The sequence below is a fragment of the Mustela nigripes genome, chromosome 3, assembly GCF_022355385.1.
Source record: "Mustela nigripes isolate SB6536 chromosome 3, MUSNIG.SB6536, whole genome shotgun sequence".
NCBI lineage: Eukaryota > Metazoa > Chordata > Mammalia > Carnivora > Mustelidae > Mustela > Mustela nigripes.
In genome coordinates, this window is record NC_081559.1 from 52,968,916 (window position 1) to 52,976,714 (window position 7,799).

The 7,799-nt window shown below is 38.1% G+C and overlaps 1 long non-coding RNA gene across 1 annotated transcript in view; it reads right to left on the reverse strand.

Annotated features, from left to right (window-relative positions):
• The window catches only part of LOC132012964 (uncharacterized), a 10,695-nt gene extending 3,357 nt beyond the window's left edge, over nt 1-7,338 (reverse strand). The window contains exon 1 of the long non-coding RNA XR_009402823.1: nt 7,186-7,338. This is a non-coding gene — a long non-coding RNA (uncharacterized LOC132012964). The remainder of the gene's footprint in view (nt 1-7,185) is intronic.
• Nucleotides 7,339-7,799: the final 461 nt, after the last annotated feature.

Sequence of the window (7,799 nt, forward strand, 5' to 3'; positions counted from 1 at the left end):
GCCCTGTTTTCTAGATTGTCTAGATTCAAATGTAGAAAATGGCTCCCACAGCAGCTGCTCACTTGCGCAGCCGCTCTGGGGACTCTGACACTTATTTGAATGTGATGACTGGCCAGCATAGGACTTTCAAAATTTCTGAAAATCAAATATCTTATTCAGAACTCTGCAATCTACTATGGTTCTATTGTTTGGATTGAGTATACCTATTTTACTTAGCAGGTCTCTCAAAGCATTTCCTCATGAATCTTTGAATCTTACTTAAAATATATATATATATTTTTTTAAGGTCAGTCAAACCTAAATTGAGAGCTCAGTTCAGCACTTGCTACATGTGTAATCTGAGGGAAACGACTGAAATCACCCAGTCTTTTTTTTATTAATCTTTAAAATAAATATAATGATCTCTAACCTTCTGTAGATAAAATACCTGTGAAATGCCCAACTCAATGGTTGACCCGACCTTCCTACCTTTCCTTCCTTCCTTCCCTCTTTTAAGACAGTGCAGCATGTAATCATATTGCAATAATTATGTGCTAGCATCTTAGATATAAATTAAAACATTTTATCCAGCTCGACTACGAGCTTATAATCAGCAAAGTCTCAAGATTTGAGATTTGAAACAATCTGTCAAATGGCTCAAATAAGTGGGGACACTCGGGCCCAGACTTGCTCTTCTTCCACCCTCAGAGGAACGTCTTCTCAGTTAACATGGTCCTCTTCTCTTGAATTATTAACGGCAACAGGAAAAAATTCTTCCTGGTTAGATCAGTAAATCCAATTTTCTACTGCCCACTTCAAGCATTAAGTCAAGCTCCAAATAATGATAGCATTATATCAAAGTAATGGACAAAATAGTCTATATCATGCAAAATTAAAATGTGAATTAATTTCCAAAGAAAAAAATATTTTCAGTGGTATTAGTTCTTTCATTCTTATTGCCTACTGGGAATGAAGAGAATTGCTCTCGAATCATGTGACGGATGGGTCCCAGAACAAGCAGTAAGAACTAATTCACCAATTAAGTTTTAAAAAATCCAAGGAACTGAGCACATGTCTAATAAAAAGAACATGGATCCCTGAAGGGAAGAAGAAGAAAGAGAAGGAGGAGGAGGAAGAGCCGGAGCGGGAAGGCACTGGGTCACGCACGAAAAGAAGGCTATGCGGGCTAAGGAATGAAACATTGATTGAGCATAGGAGGAAGTGTGTTCCGTTGCCGCATTGCCGCGTGACACTGAAGGGGACACGTATTGCTCATGTGCCAGGGTCTGAAAAGTACAATGGAATATAAGTGACTCATCAAGAAATACTTCAGTGTACTCTGATGTTTTATTGATGCTATAAAAATGGCATATCTGCATTTTTTAAATCTATTTTGTTTTAGGAGGATGTATCATTATTAGTCACAGATTATGAGAACACAGTCACAGAAAAGATGGGCTTCAGGAGACTGCCCTTGGAAATGGCGCATATGGGCAGCGAGGGAGGGAGAGCAAAGTGCTGTCACAAGGGAGGGCAGCGGATGAGGGAAGTTGCTGGAGGACAGTAGTACTGTTACGAAAAGTGATATGGAAATCACAAATGGCGGAAAAAAAAAAAAAAAAACCATAAGGAACATGAAAGGTAAACACTACACCTATGCAGTATTGGGATTATTTCTTCCAGTGTTGGGCTGGGGAAATCAGCAACCCGTTGGATTCTTTAGAAACAGCTATTCTACTGTTACCATAACATATGCATTTCCCAGAGTCAACTAACAAGCCAGGGTGAACCATCTGCATCTTTTCCCCCACATTAATGACATTCAGTATTTCAGATGCAGGAAAGGAGGTACATGCACCAGTTTCAGACAGGTTTGTCGCTTCTGGGCACCAAAAGATAAAAACTATTTTTAAGGCACATGAGAACATAGCTTTAGCTAGGAGTGGGGGTTGTTTGATTGTTCGGGTTTGGTTTAACTTTTTATGTGACTGTCTCCTTCACTCTAGCCAGAAGTCCTCGAAAGTGGTCACTTTGCTACAGGCATCTTTGTTTTTGCAGCTCTGACCACGGTACCTGGCATTCTGAAGAGATTCAATAGAGGTGAGATGGAGGAATGGGTAGGAAGATGAATGGATAAGTAAATATTCATGGATGAGTTGTGGCAATGACAGGTACTTAGAAATATCCTTTAATTAAGAGAAATGACTTACATCCTAAGTTCCCAGGCAAACTTTCTTTCTTGAAGCATAGAAATTCCTAAGAGATTTCCTGTACTGGAAGATGGAGAGGTCTGTGCTCTCCAGTTTAAGCTACAGAATACCTTAGAGCTGGCGTATCAGCCTAAATACCAAAATCCTAAAGCTCTGAAATGAGGGGACTCGAATAGAGTGAGTATAGAGTCTGTGAAAATGAACTAAAAAATAACACTGGAGTTTTATCAAGGTTAAGTGCAAAGTAATTCGATTACAAATCTGAAGTATAAATAGAACATTGAGAGCTCTGACTTGGGGGCTCTCCCTTCACCATGTGCTCTCAAGTCCTCCTCCCTTGCATGAAAAAAAGCAGGGTGTTCCGGTTTAGGAATTGTCCTTATGTGGGAAACACATGGCTTAGGTTTCCTATCCTAAAAGATTTAGTCTCATCTCAGCTTAGAAAATTCCTTCCTAGAAAAATTAAAGAGGCAACTAAATTCTCAATGTCTCTTGAGAAAAGAGAAAATATATAAATACATTTGCTCTTTCATTCTGATTAATTGAAAGGGGAATAGCATAAAACTTCATGCTTTTAAAGCACAAAATCACCAAGTTTCACTAAAAGGGAGACTGCTCGGGTCTTCACACACGTTAAAGTATTCACTGTCACGTGATGACTACTCCTAACCACACTGCATGTGTCACTTAGATCCATCTTGCTTAACCTTGCCAACTAATTATGGTTACACACCAGAGACAATGAAGGAAGGAAATTATTCTAAAGAGCTAATCAAAATATAAAAGCCACATGTCATTAAAAATGCAAAATTAACACACCAATAGCTATTCTTAGAGTTGGAAAAAAATTTGTTCTAAAGATAATCATTTGCTTCATATTTCAAAGAAATATTACTGTGACCATAGGAATGTCAGTAAAGGGATGCCTGTGACTGTAACACAAAGCAAAACCATGCTTTTCTTAGGTGTAATGAATTATGGATTAACCTGTAAGATAACTATTTGAATGGATTTATTTCTTATCAACAAAAAGTGGTTTCTCTTCCTTTAGAATCCTGTCATCTCATCCTGAAACTTTTTCAGAAGCTCGTTGTTGTTTGGGTTTTTATTTGTTTGTTACAGAGACACATTTTTAAGAATTATTTTCTCTTAATAGTGAGCATGATCACTTTTCCTCTTACTCCAATGGTTGAAATATGTTCTTCTATTGGTAAATGTGGCTCAGGAAAATGACTGACCTTTTCAAACGAAATTTATAATTTTAGAAATGTAAAACTTAACATTCTTTAGTAATCCAATATTAAAATACATTTAGGTTGATCTATAAAATGCTCTGATTTCAACTATTCTTTTTTTGAGTGTGCAATAGAGAAACATTAACAATGCGTGTGGTTTAGAAAAATTCATTTATATAGCTGTTTGCCATGTCATGATGTATTTTAAACAAAAGAGGTACAGACAAAGGTATTGATTTTAGGGACTTAACTAAATAAACAGTATGTAAATTGGGTCTTTTTCTATAAAATTAGATCAGGACACACATATTACACTGCCTTTTTCTATAAGAATGACAGCTATTGAATTTGGCAGACATTGGAATTTGGTTAAAGAGTTACAGACCTTTGATCTTTGGATTACAATTAAATGAAACCATTGTAAAAGGACAGTGGTGGGCCAGCCAATTCCTCAAGCACACCACAGCAGCCAGGAGGCGATACCGCTTAGTGCTGTCAAGAAACCGGCTGCACCCAGGTCTAAGCCCCATGCCTGCTGGTAAATGATGAGGATGGTGATCATTAGAAGACACAGAAATACCTTGAGAGCACAAGTCGGTGTGCTTCCTCCCCTTTAGTTTCCATCACATACCCATGCTGGTCTATTACACTTTTAAGTAATGATATAATACCCCAGGGGGGGGCAGTTGACTCATTTATATATATTTTTCTCAAGACTCTATGTGGGGTTATTTGTAGAGCCACTAGAGAGAAACACAGAATTTTGGGTTCAAATTCCCTGGAGTTTTAAGGAAAATGAATGGAGGGAAGGAACTTGTTACTGTAGCTCTCCTTCCTTCCTCATTTGTAGAAATACTTGTTTTGTTCTTTTTTTTTTTTGTCCTTTCTTCTCTTTTTCTTCTCTCTCTCTCTTCCCTTTTAATAACACTTTCCTAATCAACCTGACTGTTAATAAATTAACTTTCACAGTCATACCCAAGGGAGTCATTCCCTTCAAGTCTTTGCTTTTTAAGCTAAATTCTCCAAGTTACAAATAACGCCATTACGCCATAATGACAACATTTGACCACCATCTTTAAAAAGAGATTTATTGATAACCTTTTGAATAAGAGGAATGCTCTGTCCCCAAGTTCCCTATTAGTTCACATTCTTCATCTATAATTATTCTTAATTCCTGCAAGAAGTACCCTAATAAACGGACAATAAACAGTGACTTAGCAAGTTTTCCTCATCTAAAATTATATATTCATAGCAACAAATAGGGAAGTTAGCTCTCTCTCAGGTCTTTTTATCCAGCCCACCAGATCTGTGTTCCTTTTTTTTTTTTTTTTTTTTTTTTTAACCTTCTTTGTTATGTCATTCTGCAGGCAGAGCTCAGGCTGTTTCCTGTCACCCACTGGAGCAAACTGCTCAACAGAAAGCACAGTTGGACAGCCCTTAATTAGTGCTACTTGGGATAGTCAGTGTGCGAGCTTGTGTCAGCATCTCACTTAAACAGGAATAGAGCAGTGAAAATCAGCTGACAGTTTGAGATGCAAGACACCGGGTCTTCCACTTCCACCTACAGTCATATATTGCGTGCTGCATGCCTGTGAATGGTATGAAAAATGTTGGAAATAATGTTCTGTATGTAAATTGGAGTCAAATTATCCCATCACATCTTACAGGGTGTTTATTTCTTTAAGTGATCTGGTACGTATTCTCCGTCAAAGTCGAATGCGCAAAAAGAAATAAAATAAATTCTGAAATCATTTGCTTACGATGAATTCCTAAAAATTAACCAAACAGACCTGCCACAGTTTTTTAATATTAAAAAAAAAAAAAAGAAAAAAGAAAAAACAGAGACTAGCACTTTATAATTAGTTAAATGGAGCAACAGAATGCAATTAACTTAAAATCAACTGAACAATAGCCTCAGGATTTACATTTTATTTTGCATTGGTATCGAATGTACTAACATGATCATTGACTATTATGATATCACCTATGTAACTTAAACGGAAATCAAACTATACCCAGGTAGACTAGATAACTAACATACTTCTTAGCCAAAATCTAAGCTTTATCAACTTAAACTTTTCGTATCTGTGAACAGAAAGATTGATTTACAGCTTAACAAATCTCTTGCAGGATAAAAACCCGAACACAGAACTCTACCATCTGCTTGCACCCCTCAAGTAACATGACTAGCTATTTTGATATTTTATTACAGTTTCAACTCAACAGCCAAGCCCAAAATTTGAAACAGAATTTGGTTCAGTTCTGTGATGGTGGGATTTTCTTTGTTGTAGAACAGACACTGTTTAGTCTGGGTGAAAAATGAGATCAATATATTCTAAACCTGTAACTTATTATAAACATAACCTCCCCCAAAAGTGTTTTAAATTAATATTTTTCTAGTGGCTAATAGAGTCCCTTTAGGTTAAACGTGAAGGGAGTCTACCATGCATGTTTTCAGAGGGTAAACAGCCACTGCTTCCTTTTTTTTTTCTTTTTTAATCTCTCTAGAAGGTAGCTATTGTACTTTATACAGTAGACATTTTTAGAAACTGTTTTTGCTTTTTGTTGTTGCAGTTCAGCGGTAGGATGGCGTTTCGGGGCTCATGGCAGTACAGCCTTCTTTATAAGGATGAATGAAGATGAAAAGCAAGACAAATAGAAGCGAATGAGACACTGCTTTATGTGATTCATGATAGCTTGCCGTAAGCCTGTTAGCCTCTGCCTGGCTCTCCTCCCCGAGAAAATAATGGATAGTTACAATGTGTATAGTGACACTGTCAAACCATCAGGAATTGCTGATTATAGTGCTAAATATTGATCTCTGCTTCACATGTGTCAAAATTCTTTCTTCCCTTAATTAGAACTTCCCTAAGCACCATACAAGAACAAACTGAATATATCAGATCTCTGTGAAAGGGAGTGTGATACCAGCATATAATTGTGACCTCTTGTCTTCTCCTTTTCTCTTGAGTTCCGAGACGACTTCGGCTGTCTCTGCTGCCCTTCCCAGCCCATGTGATCATCATGCTCATTTTTCCCAATCTAACCATAGGAAGATTTCTCCCAGTCTCTGCTTTTCATCATTCTGAACCACTAGGGTAGTAGTCAGATGGCAGGGAGACTTAAAGTGCCAGAAGGTGCCTTTTTCTATTTGTTTGTTTCATGGTACACCGCACCAGGCAATGACCTGTGGCAAGAATGTCATACAAAACGGAGACAGGTTCACCCAATCAAAGGGAGCTTTAAAATTAATACAGATCCCTTCATTTCTTCATGTGAGATCTGGGAAGGGCAATTTCAGGGTGCCATAGTCTTCCTGATTATCAGTCCCACTCGTTTTAAAAATATTTTTAAGAAACTTTTGTTATGGAAAGAATCCCTTTTTTAGTTCCAAATTCCTCCATCAACTGAACCAGTGTAAAGTTCCCTACTAATTTGATATTACTATTCAATCAACTTCCATATTCTGTACTCTAGCAGTAATGCAATATAATGAAAGGTTGTGATATATGGTTTCAATTTGCACTGCAAACTGAACACTTAACTCATTTATCTTAGTTTACCTGTAATATATTGTTATTTTTTAATCATGACACCATGGTACATTTGCCTTTAGTTTGATGTGCTTGATAAAATCAATATTTCATTAAAAGATTTTCAAAAATTGTTTATTTCCAACACAGAGCCAGACCGGTTTGGCAGCCGGTTTCCTAGGAGCAATGTCCCGCCGACTCTGTGAGCACCCCTGGCCCCATAAATACCTGGTACGGAGGATCTTCGTCCGCAGTCGCCTTCCTCGTGCATTGGTAAGGTCCACACTCACCATATGGGCTTTCGAGGGACAATAAATAGCAAATTCCATTTTTGACCTTTGCCTGACAAACCTAGAAGAGGGTGAAGGAGGGATGGTAATATTAAGGCTCCCCACTTTTTAAAAAGCATTTCCGACAGGAACCTCTGTCCCGTGCAGAGAAACCTCCAAGTGTCCCACATGAACACAGGTCCCCTCCCATCGCTGCCCTGGTCACCTGGCTACATCTCACCGTGGGTGCTCTGCGTCACTGGTAATGATCAGGTTGGCAAAGTGCAGAGAACTGAACTTTAAATTGCGCTGAAGAGCCTCAGACTGCAATGGAGAGGTGCCAGCATTTCTAATACGCTGGTGCACGATGGTGACACTGAATGCTCGTTTTAATGTGGTATAGTTTGCAAGTAGAGCTACTTACATGAGAAATGTTAACTAATGGCAACCGTCGACTTCTTCTCCCTTAGCTTAGGGATGTGGGAAGAAAAATGATCATTGGGCTGTCTGGTTAAAACACACATTACCCATTTTCTTGAAGCCAGTCAGCTCACAGAAATCACACTTTTGCCT